This window comes from Macaca fascicularis, chromosome 13 (genome assembly GCF_037993035.2).
Source record: "Macaca fascicularis isolate 582-1 chromosome 13, T2T-MFA8v1.1".
In the NCBI taxonomy this organism is placed as follows: domain Eukaryota; kingdom Metazoa; phylum Chordata; class Mammalia; order Primates; family Cercopithecidae; genus Macaca; species Macaca fascicularis.
The window spans coordinates 79,098,952-79,111,687 of NC_088387.1; positions in this window are offsets into that span (position 1 = coordinate 79,098,952).

Here is a 12,736-nt window from a genome sequence, read left to right on the forward strand (position 1 = left end):
CAGTATCATCTGTGGGAGGTACCATTGATTTTTTTGTTTTAACTTGCTCAGACAAAGCCACATTTTCGCAACTTTCAGAAAAGCCAAAAAAGCAACACTCTGCAAGGCTGACCTCTTCCCTGGCTTGCCCTTCTGCCCTCCAGGGAGTTCTTTCTGGGTGTGTCTGGGTCTCCGTTGCTCTGTGATGGCCAACACCAAGCACACAGCCCCAGACCCAGAGGGCCCAAAGAACAGCCAGTGAAACAAGGAAGGGTGAGGAGGGCAGAGAGCGGATCCGAGGAGAGGGGGTGGTGTCTCCAACTGGTGAGGGAAGCACAAACCCTGCCCTGGCGGTCCCAGTGTGATGGGGGCAATGGGGCATCCCTAATAGAAGAGTGTGAGAAGTCACACACAGAGAAAATGGCTGCTTGATAACCATCCATCTCCCACGTCCACGGGCTGGGGTGTTCTGTGCAGCGGGTGCACCCAGAGGCAGATAGAGGGCTGAAAGAGTGCAGGCCAGGTGTGACTGCCTAGGCTGGGGTTGAAAGAATCCAGCTGGCAGTAGTGGCGCATGCCTGTAATCCCAGCACTATGGGAGGCCGAGGCACGAGTCCAGGAGTTTGAGATCAGCCTGGGCAACATAGTGAGACCCCTGTCCATACAAAAAGTTTTAAAAATTAGCTGGGTGTAGTGCTGTTCACCTATGGTCCCAGCTACTTGGGAGGCTGAGGTGGGAGGATCGCTTGAGCCTAGGAGGTCGAGGCTGCAGTGAGCCTGTTTGTGCCACTGCACTCCAGCCTGGGTGACAGAGCAAGACCCTGGAGGTGGGGGTGGGGGAGAGAGAGAGGAGACACACAGAGAGAGAAATGCAGATGAAAGAAACATGAAGTGAGAAGAGAGAAAGGAAAAGATGTAGAGAGTGGGCAGAGATGAAAAGACACAAAGGAAGAAGAAGAGGGAGGAAGCTCTTTCCTGTTGACCCCATTCCCAGTCACGATTCCCAGCCATGACCATCAGGACAGATGGAAGAATGACTGCTCAAGAGGACCAGAATGAGGGACACCCCCAAGAGTGAGCCATTTCCTTTCTCCATCAACACCATGCCCACATCCTTGGGGGTGAGAAGGTAGAGGTCCTCCAGGACCAGCCTGGCTGGAGCCACGCAGACTTCCCTACACTCTTCACTTCTCAGTTTTCTAATCTGTAAAATGGAGAGAATGGTAATAATACTTTCCTCACTTGGGTATTGCAAGGATTGACTGACATTGTGTGTGTGTGTGTGTGTGTGTGTGTGTGTGTAAAATACTTGGCAAATTCCTGGCACACCATGAGGGCAGTATAGATGGCAGCTTTAATGTGTATGGTGTGGAGTCAGGCATTCTGCAGGGAGAGGCAGGGTTGTGAATGCTGGAAAGGAGAGCAGAGCGGGCAGGCAGAGGAGTCCGAGAGAAGGAATCCATATGTCCCTAAGTTGGATGGCCTTGAGACCACCCTGGCCCGCTTGTGGCACCCCCAGTGCTGACTATATCCAGGACCCCTGAAGGACATGAGGCCACCCCTCCTGCTAGATTTCGGGCCACCCCTCCTGCTAGATTTGGGGGCTCCAGGGCTCCCCACTCTGAGAGCCGAGGTCAGTCTTCTGCCAAGCCCTAAGCCTTCCCACCCATGCCATGCTTTTCCTTTGATGGGATGGTCAAGCCGAGCCCAGAGGAACACAGTGGCTGCCAGATGAGCCAGCGGCTGGGGCTTAGGGCCCACCCGGAGCCCTTAACACACATCCAGGGCAAGCAGGTAACCAGGGAGAGGCCATGATGCTGGCTGCCCCCGAGGGCCAGCTCCTGGTGAAGAATCACTGTCAGCAGCTGCTGTAGTGCCCCCAGGATCACCACAAGGGCTCGGGGCCCTTCTGTCGCAGGAGGCCCAAGTTGGGGAGGAAGTGACAGCACTTCACCCCTTTTTCACCAGCCTTCAATGGCACCTCCTCCCACCCACCTGGGCTCCTCCCACCCACCTGGGTTGACCCAGTGCCTGCCCTGCCTCCACTGTGGCTGTCTGGGGAGCCAGGCCCACCCCACTACCTTCCCCCCAGAGAGGGGCCCTGGCAGCCAACCCCTCCCCCATCTCAGGGGCCAAGGTAGGAGAAGGAAAGCCAACCGTGGGGGCCACTGAGAGGTAGTCCCAAGACCCAAGCTGCAATCCTGGCTTAAATTTGCTGAGCCTCGTTTTCCTCATCCAGGAAATAAGGATAATCATTTTTACACGTTGGGAATCTGGTGAAGCTATGACACATATCTGTAACCACTTAGATAGCATTCTGACCTGTTCCTTTTGTGAGTGGTGAAATGGTGCAATTGGTGTGTTAATCAACAATCTAAGGTCACTGGTTCAACTGTGGCTTTCAGCTGAACCCGATAAGCGTTTGCATTCAAAACACCCAGTGAGGGTTGGAAAAAAATCAAGAGGCTAGAGCCAGGCATGGTGGCTCACACCTGTAATCCCAGTACTCTGGGAGGCTGAGGCAGGCGAATCATCTGAGGTCAGGAGTTTGAGACCAGCCTGGTCAACATAGTGAAACCCCATCTCTACTAAAAATACAAAAATTAACCAGGCATGGTGGTGTACGCCTGTAGTCCCAGTTACTCAGGAGCCTGAGGCAGGGAGAAGCTTAAATCCAGGAGGCGGAGGTTGCAATGAGCCAAGATCGCACCACTGCACTCCAGCCTGGGTGACAGGGTGAGACTCCGTCTCAAAAAAAAAAAAAAAAATCAGAGGCTGGCCCTTCCAGAATCTCGTGGCAGCAAGGAGGATGAGAGCACTGTTTCTGGAATCTGATGGCATGTGACCTGGACTATGCATATTCTCCAACCCTCAGTTTTCTTATCTGTAAAGGCGGATGGTTCTAGCATACTCTGCATTTAGGTTTGCGTGATGATTAAATAAGGTAACCCATGTAGATCTCTTAGCACGATGCCCGACCGCCACGCTCAATGCAGGTCGTCAGTGCTCATAAAACAAACGAAGGCACACTCTAGGGCCTGATGGGGAGAGATTCTGTGGGGAAAAGCACGGCACAACAGCATGGCTAGCACACTCCCATCTGGATGGGAAGCAGAGAGATCAGACCACATGGTCATTTTTGCTTGGATTTTACATAAGGACATTCTGGGGAGATGTAGAAGAAACCAATAAATGAAGTTACCTCGTGGGAGGTGCGGGAGTGGAAGGGGATGGTGTGGGAGCAGGACTCGGAACTGTACACTTCTTTAACAATTCGTCATGTCAGGGTTTTGGATTTACCTATCCCAAAAATGTTTACATTAACATAAAAGGTGTGCTTTCAGCATTATTATTCCTTCTGTGTGTCGGTTTCTTTCCTAATGAGGAAGGTGGTCTATGCGCCACTGCCTAACTAGACTTTTGTGGAATTCAGAAAGAATGTGAATATGCAAGTGCCCAGATGAGCAGGACGAGGCTGAAGATGAGGAGGATGAGGCTGGGATGAGGGGGATGAGGCTGAGATGAGGAGGACGAGGCTGAAGATGAGGAAGATGAGGCTGAGATGAGGAGGACGAGGCTGGGATGAGGAGGATGAGGCTGGGATGAGGGGGATGAGGCTGGGATGAGGGGGATGAGGCTGGGATGAGGGGGACGAGGCTGGGATGAGGAGGACGAGGCTGGGATGAGGAGGATGAGGCTGGGATGAGGGGGATGAGGCTGGGATGAGGGGGATGAGGCTGGGATGAGGAGGACGAGGCTGGGATGAGGGGGATGAGGCTGGGATGAGGGGGATGAGGCTGGGATGAGGAGGACGAGGCTGGGATGAGGAGGATGAGGCTGGGATGAGGGGGATGAGGCTGGGATGAGGGGGATGAGGCTGGGATGAGGAGGATGAGGCTGGGATGAGGAGGACAAGGCTGGGATGAGGAGGATGAGGCTGGGATGAGGAGGACGAGGCTGGGATGAGGGGGATGAGGCTGGGATGAGGGGGATGAGGCTGGGATGAGGAGGATGAGGCTGGGATGAGGGGGATGAGGCTGGGATGAGGGGGATGAGGTTGAAGATGAGGAGGATGAGGCTGGGATGAGGGGGATGAGGCTGAAGATGAGGAGGATGAGGCTGGGATTAGGAGGACGAGGCTGAAGATGAGGGGATGAGGTTGAAGATGAGGAGGATGAGGCTGGGATTAGGAGGACGAGGCTGAAGATGAGGGGATGAGGCTGAAGATGAGGAGGACAAGGCTGGGATGAGGGGGATGAGGCTGAAGATGAGGAGGATGAGGCTGGGATGAGGAGGACAAGGCTAGGAGGAGGATGAAGATGAGGATGCAGATGTAGACAAAGATGACGGCGGGCAGGGGAAGTGGGTGGGGCAGCTCTCCCAGCCGCTCTCATTCGAAGGGCCATGGTGGGACTCACCGAGCTACCATCTCAGGAGCTGAGCCTCAGTAGAGTTAGATACGCCATCTAAGCAGTTTGCTCTGCCCTGGGTCCCTGGCCCAAAGAAGGTTCCTCAGTCAGCCAAGCATGCTAGGAGAGGTATCTGCAGGTGAGTGGGGTCAGGGGTAGGGCCCCTGGGGACCTGCCTGTGACCCTTGACACTTGGCTGGAGTTCTTGGGAGCAGGAAGGAGTCCCAGGAATATGAAGTTGTGGGATGGATGAGGGATTGAGAAGGAAAAGGAGAGCTTTGGCCCAGCCTGGTGGCTTATGCCTGTAATTTCAGCACTTTGGGAGACTGAGGCAGGCGTATCACAAGGTCAGGAGTTTGAGACCGGCCTGACCAATATGGTGAAACCCTGTCTCTACTAAAAATACAAAAATTAGCTGGATGTGGTGGCAGGCACCTGTAGTCCCAGTTACTTGGGAGGCTGAGATGGGAGAGTTGCTTGAACTCGGGAGGTAGAGGTTGCAGTGAGCTGAGATCATGCCACTGCACTCCAGCCTGGGCGACAAAGTGAGACTCCGTCTTAAAAAAAAAAAAAAAACAAAAAACAAAAACCAATGGTGGGGAGAGATTTGGCTCAGCTGAAGGCAAGCAGTGGCTGGACCACACCAAGGTGAGGCAGGTACAGCCTAGTCCTGGGCTCAGGGACAGGTAGTGGGAGAGTTATCTCATTTATTCCCACCAGCAACTCTACGGCATAGATTCTATTATCATTCAGACGAGGAAGTGGAGGCTTAGAGTGTCTCGGGTCATGGTATGGCCAACTAGCGGGTAGCTAAGATTCAGATTCAAGCAATGTAGTTCCCTCAAACCACTACCCCATCCCACCTCCTCACCCCAGATCAGGACTGGTCACTTTCTGGTGGACTCAGTTTATAGCAGCAGGATAGAAACAACCATAGCTTAGCTCAGAAATCCTGGCAGTGGCAGCAGCATATGTGGTGAAGGGTTCCTCCTCCAGAAGGTGTCCACACTAATGAGATGCCCAGAGGCCAAGGGCAAAGGCTGGGAGGGGGCAGGCTTGGGGATCCCCCAGGACTCCATGCCCCTGAAACTTCAGGGGCACAAGGCTGCAAGAATGAAAGCACTTTTCATGGAATTCCAACAGGAAACCCACGAGAACATTCCTGGTTGAAGGATTCCAACAGGAAAACCACGAGAACATTCCTGCTCGTGGGATTCCAACAGGAAAACCAAAAGAACATTTCTGCTCGTGGGTTCCAGCTGGGAGCTGGAGTCCATATTCCCTGCTAAGGAGGATGCTCAGTGGGTAGAGGGGTCACAGAAGAGGGCTTGCCTCACCCTCATGAACTGTCCCCAGCCCTCTAGATGAATTCAAAGATCCTTTTGACCTCTGACCCCTCAGTGGAGCTCCAGCTCCCAGGGTGGGGTGGGTCATTTGGGAGCTGGCCTGTCCAGCTCCCAGTCTTGCTGCCTTTGCTTAAAGTGGCTGGCCTGGCCTGGCGCAGTGGCACACGCCTGCAGTCCTAGCAATTTGGGAGGCCAAGGTGGGAGGATCATTTGAGCTCAGGAGCTCCAGACCAGCCTGGGCAACATAGTGAGACCTCATCTGTACCAATAAAAAGGAGGGGGGCACACGTGGTGGCTCACACCTACAGTCTCAGCACTTTGGGAGGCTGAGGTGGGAGGATTGCTTCAGCCCAGGAGTTCGAGGCCAGCCGGGCAATATGGTGAAACCCTGTCTCCACAAAAAATACAAAAATTAGCCAGGCCTGATGGCACACACCTGTAGTTCCAGCTTCTTAAGAACCTGAGGTGGGAGAACTGCTTGAGCCTGGGAGGTTGAGGCTACAGTGAGTCAAGATCATGCCACTGCACCCCAGCCTGGGCAGCAGAGTAAGACCATCTCAAATAAAAAAAAAAAAAAAAAGTGGCTGTCCTGCCATTTGGCTTCTCAGACAGCACAAAGCCCCTTCAAATGTTTGTCTTTTTTTTTTGAGATGGAGTCTTGCTCTGTTGCCCACGCTGGAGTGTAGTGGCATGATCTTGGTCAGCTCACTGCAACCTCCTCCTCCTAGGTTCAAGCAATTCTCCTGCCTCAGCCTCCCGAGTAGCTGGGATTACAGAAGCCCACCACCACACCTGACTAATTTTTTATATTTGGTAGAGACGGGGTTTCACCATGTTGGCCAGGCTGGTCTCGAACCCCTCACCTCAAGTGATCTGCCTGCCTCGGCCTCCCAAAGTGCTGGGATTACTGTGGTGAGCCACCATGCCCGGCCCAAATGTTTGTCTTTTAATGACTGCCCTTCTCTGCCCCTCCAAGGGGCATAACATCATAATCAGATAGGGTGTGGAGTTGTGAGCAGGTGAAAAGCCTCTCTTAAATTTAATTGCTTCTTGAGACTAATCAGTCAACTGCTGAGTGTACCTGGAGAAAGAGGGCACACCCCTGACCCTGTCCAGCTTCTCTGTGGCGCCTAGCAGCAGGGCCTGCCTGAAGCTACGTGTGGGGAGGGGCCCTGAGGAACGGGACAGGGTCCTGGCCTTGAGAAACTTCCATTCAAGCAGAGGGGCTAGGAGGCACTCCCACAGAAAGCGCTTTTAGCATGCTAAAAGAGAGATGACCACTCACCACAGGAGCCCTCAACGCCGCTTGTGTTTTCTGTGGGGCGCCTACCATGGGCCAAACACGGTGTTGAGTTCCAAGGCAGACTGACATAACTCCTCCTCCTGCAAAACCATGGCCTGATGGGAGAGACCGGCGGGTCAATGGCTGTTTCTCAGTAGGAGGGGAGTCACAATTAAGGTTTGCACAGGATTCACGAGTAGGACACTCAGCTCCGAGAGAAGAGGGCAGAAGGTCAGGGAGGGCTTCCTGGAGGAAATGATACTTGAGCATGCTGAGGAGTTGGGCTGGAAGTCCCAGCGGGACTTTAGGGTGGGATTGGGAGGTGGTGGGGCTGACTTAAGCCCTGATGGTAGTGGTTAGAATTTGGATTGTGGGATAGCGATAAGACCTTAATCAAGGCAGAGAGAGGAGACTGAGTAGGTTTGGAGCACAGGACAACAGACCCCAGACGGATGGATCTGGAGGGGAGGGTTAGGACAGACAGAGGGTCTCTGAGAGCTGGAGGAGCTGGAGGTCAGCGTGGGGCATTGGGACGTCTCTCTCAGTGAAGGAAAGAGGATAAATGAATCAAGGTAGAGGAGAGGGTGGCAATTAAGAAGGCAAGAGGGAGGGAGGCCAGTCTTTAAGGGGGTCTCAGAGCTTGTGCAGGAAGAGTGGGGCATTCAAAAAATGAAAGAAATTCAGAAGGAGCTTGTAGTAGTCCGTTTTCATGCTGCTTACAAAGACCTACCCAGGACTGGGAAATTTACAAAAGAAAGTTTATTGGACTTAACAGTTCCACCTGTCTGGGGAGGCCTCACAATCATGGCAGAAGGTTAAAAGCACATCTTACATGGCAGCAGAGAGGAGAAGAGAGCTTGTGCAGGGAGACTCCCATTTTTAAAACCATCAGATCTCATGAGGCTTATTCACTGTCATGAGAATAGCACGAGAAAGACCCGCCCGCGTGATTCAATTACCTCCCACCGGGTCCCTCCCACAATGCGTGGAAATTCGATTTGAGATTTGGGTGGGGACACAGCCAAACCATGTCAGAGCTCCCAGGACCTTTGCATCTGCAGCCATATGGACATCCCATTCCCAAGTCATGGGACTAAGTCCCATCTTAGTCCCAATAGTGAAGCATTGAAGCCCTTCCAGGGAGGTGGGCAATGGCCAGAGGCAGCCATGGCTGAGGTGGGAGGGAGTGGGTCTCACATCAAGCCACCCAGCAGGGCACTAAGAGGGACCAGAGGGAGGAATTTAGGAGTCAGGACTCAGGGGAGCAGAGGCAGCAAACCAGGGACACATGATGGCTTCAGGTTTTGGGGCCAAGAGCTAAAACACTAAGCCAGGGTCAGGGCAGGAGAGAGGCAGGCCTGTGGGCCTTAACCAAGACATTGGATGTGAGAAGAGGGCAGGGGGCCAGGACACTGGATGCGAGAATGTGGCTGGCAGGGCCTAATGTGTGCTGGAGCAAATTCATACCAGCTCCAAGAGCCATTGTTAAATGCCAGCAATTTTTCAAGAAAGTTGTTTAAATGTTGACAAAACCAGCCACACGGGGAGTATTTACACCATGGAAATCAGCAAGTGCTACAAATCAAGGCCACGTTTTCCCCGCCAGAAAGCCGGCACTGCAGCTGGTCCAGAGAGATGGCTGAGAGAGACCTCATGGGACTGGGGCTCGTGGGAGCAGGTTCTCGCCCTTACTCCATCACATGACTTTGTGCCATTGTTGGTGTTCTCATCCTTGCCTTCCACAAAGGACTATTCAGGGCTCAAATGAGAAACTGTGGCTGAATGTGCCTGCACAGGACAAAGCATTGCATGGAGTGAGAGACCATCGTTAGCGGGCTTCCTGGTGTCTTCCTGGATGTCTGATCTAAATTTAGGTCCTTGTAGTCACAGCTGAATCCCAGCCACTGCCTTTCCTTCCTTCCTGCAGGCTCTCTGTAGCACAGCCACGGGAAGTCACTGCTGGAAGGGGCCTGCTTTTGTTGTTTCACCTGCAAGTTTGCATGCGTGCTTCTGGTCAAAGTCCCACCAAACCTTCCCTGTACCTTCTCCAAATCCAGGCCTGCAGGCTTCCTCTTGCTGAGACACTTGCTGGGTTCAATGCTCCTCTCCTGGTATCCCAGACTGTCCCACGCTGCCCCAGGGGTTCCCCTGTCCTAACCACCTACCTCTCGCTCAGTCACCCTCTGGGAGAGCACATTCTTCCACATTGGGACACCTCAGGCAAGTCCGTACCCTCTCTAGGTCCCATCTGTACTCTAAGGATGATGCCAGCCCACCAGCCCTCAAAGGGCATCTAACACAACCTATGTGTCTTTCTGGAAGTAACAGAAACTTCAGCTAACAGGGACTTAAACCATAGAAAATTGACTGGTTACCTACGAAGTCTAGAGGTAGGCTAGTCCCAGCTACTCAGGAGGCTGAGGCAGGAGAATGGCGTGAACCCGGGAGGTGGAGCTTGCAGTGAGCCGAGATTGCACCACTGCACTCCAGCCTGGGCTACAGAGCAAGACTCAATCTCAAAAAAAAAAAAAAAAAAAAAGAAGAAGTCTAGAGACAGACAATTCTCAAGTTGGCTTTGCAACTCCAAGATGCCAATGTCTCTAAATTCTCTCCCTTAGCCCCATATGGTCTCTAGACAGCTGCCACTACTCCAGGTATCACATTGTTTTAAATCTCCTTCCAAAGTCAGGATGTAGGGGGATGGTCAATGTGGCAAGAGCTCTTTTTATGTGCTTTTCTTATTTGATCAGAGATGAAAAGTCTTTCTCAGAATCTTTTCCATCCCCACTCCCCACAACCCAGTCTCAGGTTGTGAAGAGAGAACTTTGGTAAGGTTGTTCATCACAAGTTTGGAGGAGTAAATGAACCTATTTCCACATCGGTTGTTCATCTGTAAAATGAGGGCTAAAGATATTTACCCCAGGAGGTGGTTGTGGGGATTGAATAAAGTGATCTAGGCTGGCCATTCCAAGTACGCAATTCTCTTGGCTTGGTTGGTTCAGAGAGGGACATGTGACCTGATGCTACCAACCAGAGTCTTGCTTCAGATTTGGTCTGTGGATGCTGGAGGGGGTCTGTCTTCCTCTGGGATGTTGAACAATGAGGCTCAAGACAGCCTAAAGCGATTGCACATAATTAAGTGATTGTTACCATTTGTCTTGGTAAAAAACAAATTTCAGGAACTAAATATTTCACTGAAGCCTAAACTGCATGGAGGTTTTCTAGAGCTAGTCCCTCTGAGCAAAAAATATTTATGCCCCTGAATTGATCACATCCTCCTGTTATATGGATTCGTGGAGCCCAGTCATTTCCCCTCACAGTTTGCAACAGTTTTTAATTAAATATATTACAAATGATATCATGCTACAAAATTTAGGATTCAAGAAATGTTACATTTCTTAAAGCTTCCACATTAAATTGCATCTGGCTAAAACCCTCCTTTGTCAAGGTTATAGAAAGTTGATGCAGAAGGTTATATAGAAAGACCCCTGAGTTTGCCCCACCCATGAAAACATGTGTTTTTAACATAGTAGGGACTTAACTGTCAACCATGATAGTCCCTGGTGCTATCCACGAGACAGCAGAGGGATTAGGGTGACTTCAAGGCAGGCTTGACCTGGGGACCTTGCTCAAGGTTCCTGAACCTGGGCATCTGGGGCCCAGTTCTCCAAGGCACAGGGCAGCCCCCACCACCATCCAGGGCCCTGCCACCACAGCACTTGATGGGGGCAGATCTCTGGTGCCCCTACAATACCCCTAACACCTCTCGCCTTCAGTCCAAAGAGCCTCGCAAGCCCTGAAGGCCATGGCCCTCCCCTGGTCAACTCTGACTGACACCTTGTTTACCACCTCCTAAGGGGCGTAGGCCTTTCAAATCACAGAGGGCAGCCCACCTGGCCTGGCAACTTCTCCATTCAGCCGGAAACACAGACCAGAGACTGTTACTTTCCTCCTCGTGATAAGGAAATCTCAAACCTCAAGAACTCAAAGGCCAGGTGCTCCAGAAGGGTAAAGGAAAAAGCAAATATTTCTTCCTTTATCTTGATAAGCCAGCAACCTAGAAAGTGGAAAAATGAGACCTAACTTCTCAACAACTTCTCACTGGCATCAAACCCACCTGTCACATATATTTGTATATGGTGGGCAGGGGATCCTAGGGGCTGGTGTCTAATTTGCTCATGATTTTATCCCAGTTTTTTGGCTCGCAGTAGGGCTTAGTAAATATGAGTTCAATAATTATTTATTAATCAGAATTCTTTGTGCTCTAAGTGACAGAAATTCAAACTGAATCAAAATTTTAAAAAAGATAATTAACTGGCCCTTGTAACGGGGAAAATTGAAGGAAGACCTGACTTCAGGCAAGATTGGAACAACAATATGGTGGAGTATGATTTTCTCTCTGGCTCTATGGCCACCTTGACATGTTAATTTCATTCCCCCAACAGCTTCTTCCTCATATCCTTGGGCAATGGCTCCAGCAGCTTCCAACTCTCTTGGTCATCACTCAGCATCTCAGAGGAAGAAAGATCCTCTTACCAGCATCCATAGCTTGAATGTTAAGCAAAACACTGATTGCATGATATATCTGTCCCTGAACCAGTCACTTGGCCAGGAGGATTGTGTGCTCAGAATGATCACCTGGGTCATGTGCCCAGCTCTGGGTGATGGTGGGGAGGCACCATAAGAAAGAACTTCACCAAGAACTGGTTTGGCTCCTGGAATATAAAGGAGCTATGACCAGCTATATTTGCTTTGGTTTCCTCATCTGTGAGGTAATGGCATTGGATTAGATAGGCTTCAGACCAGGCAGAGAGAGAAAGGGTCAACAGAAGCATCAGATGTCCTCCACATAGTGTTGGGAGCTGAGGCTGGGTGGGCTTTGCATTCAGTTCAGTTCAGTGATGGTGAGTGTATTCGTTAGGGTAAGAAAGCTGCTGTAACAAACAACCCCCACATCCCAATGGCTCAACATACCAGACTCAGTCACACCACAGTCCAAAGCACAGTGATAGGGTACTCATCTCCATGCAGTCATAGAGGGCCCCCTTCTTTAGCAACATCCTCATCCCCTAGAGCTCTGGAGTCTTGTGCTTGTAGTTGCATTGATGGAGAAGGGTTGGGAGGTGGTACATGGAAGATGATACAGGAACTGTTAGGGGCCAGGCCTGGAATAGGTGTACATTACTCCTGCCCAATAGCTATTGGCCAGAACTCGGTAACTACACATGGTAACAGCAAAGGTAGGCTAGAAAAGGTATCCAGAGAAAAAAAAAGCAAACAGAGTTTGGTGAGTTCCTAGTCCTGCTGCATTGAGGGAGGACTGAGGCAGGTTTAGGAGGTGGCGGGGGCAGCGAGGTAGGATGTGGTGGATCTGGAACTCTAGGCTGCCTGCCTCCAGATTTTTCACTTGGACAGGTCATTTCACTTGAGGCAGATTTTTCACCTGAGACTGAGCTCTCTGGGCCTCAGTCTCCCCATCTGTCAAATATAACAAAGCCCCCTCTAAAGCCCTTTCCCATGCAAACATTCTCTGCTTCGTCCACTGCCTAGAGCCTCCATTGCTCTGCCCAGCTCTGTTTCCCTGATCTTATTACCTCTGGCCTCCTCTTTAACTTCACAATGCCCCCATTCCTCCTCTCATCCCTACCTGCTTTATTCTTTTTCTCCATAGCACCTATCATCTGACACACCAAATGTTTTTCTCATCTATTCATTGTCTT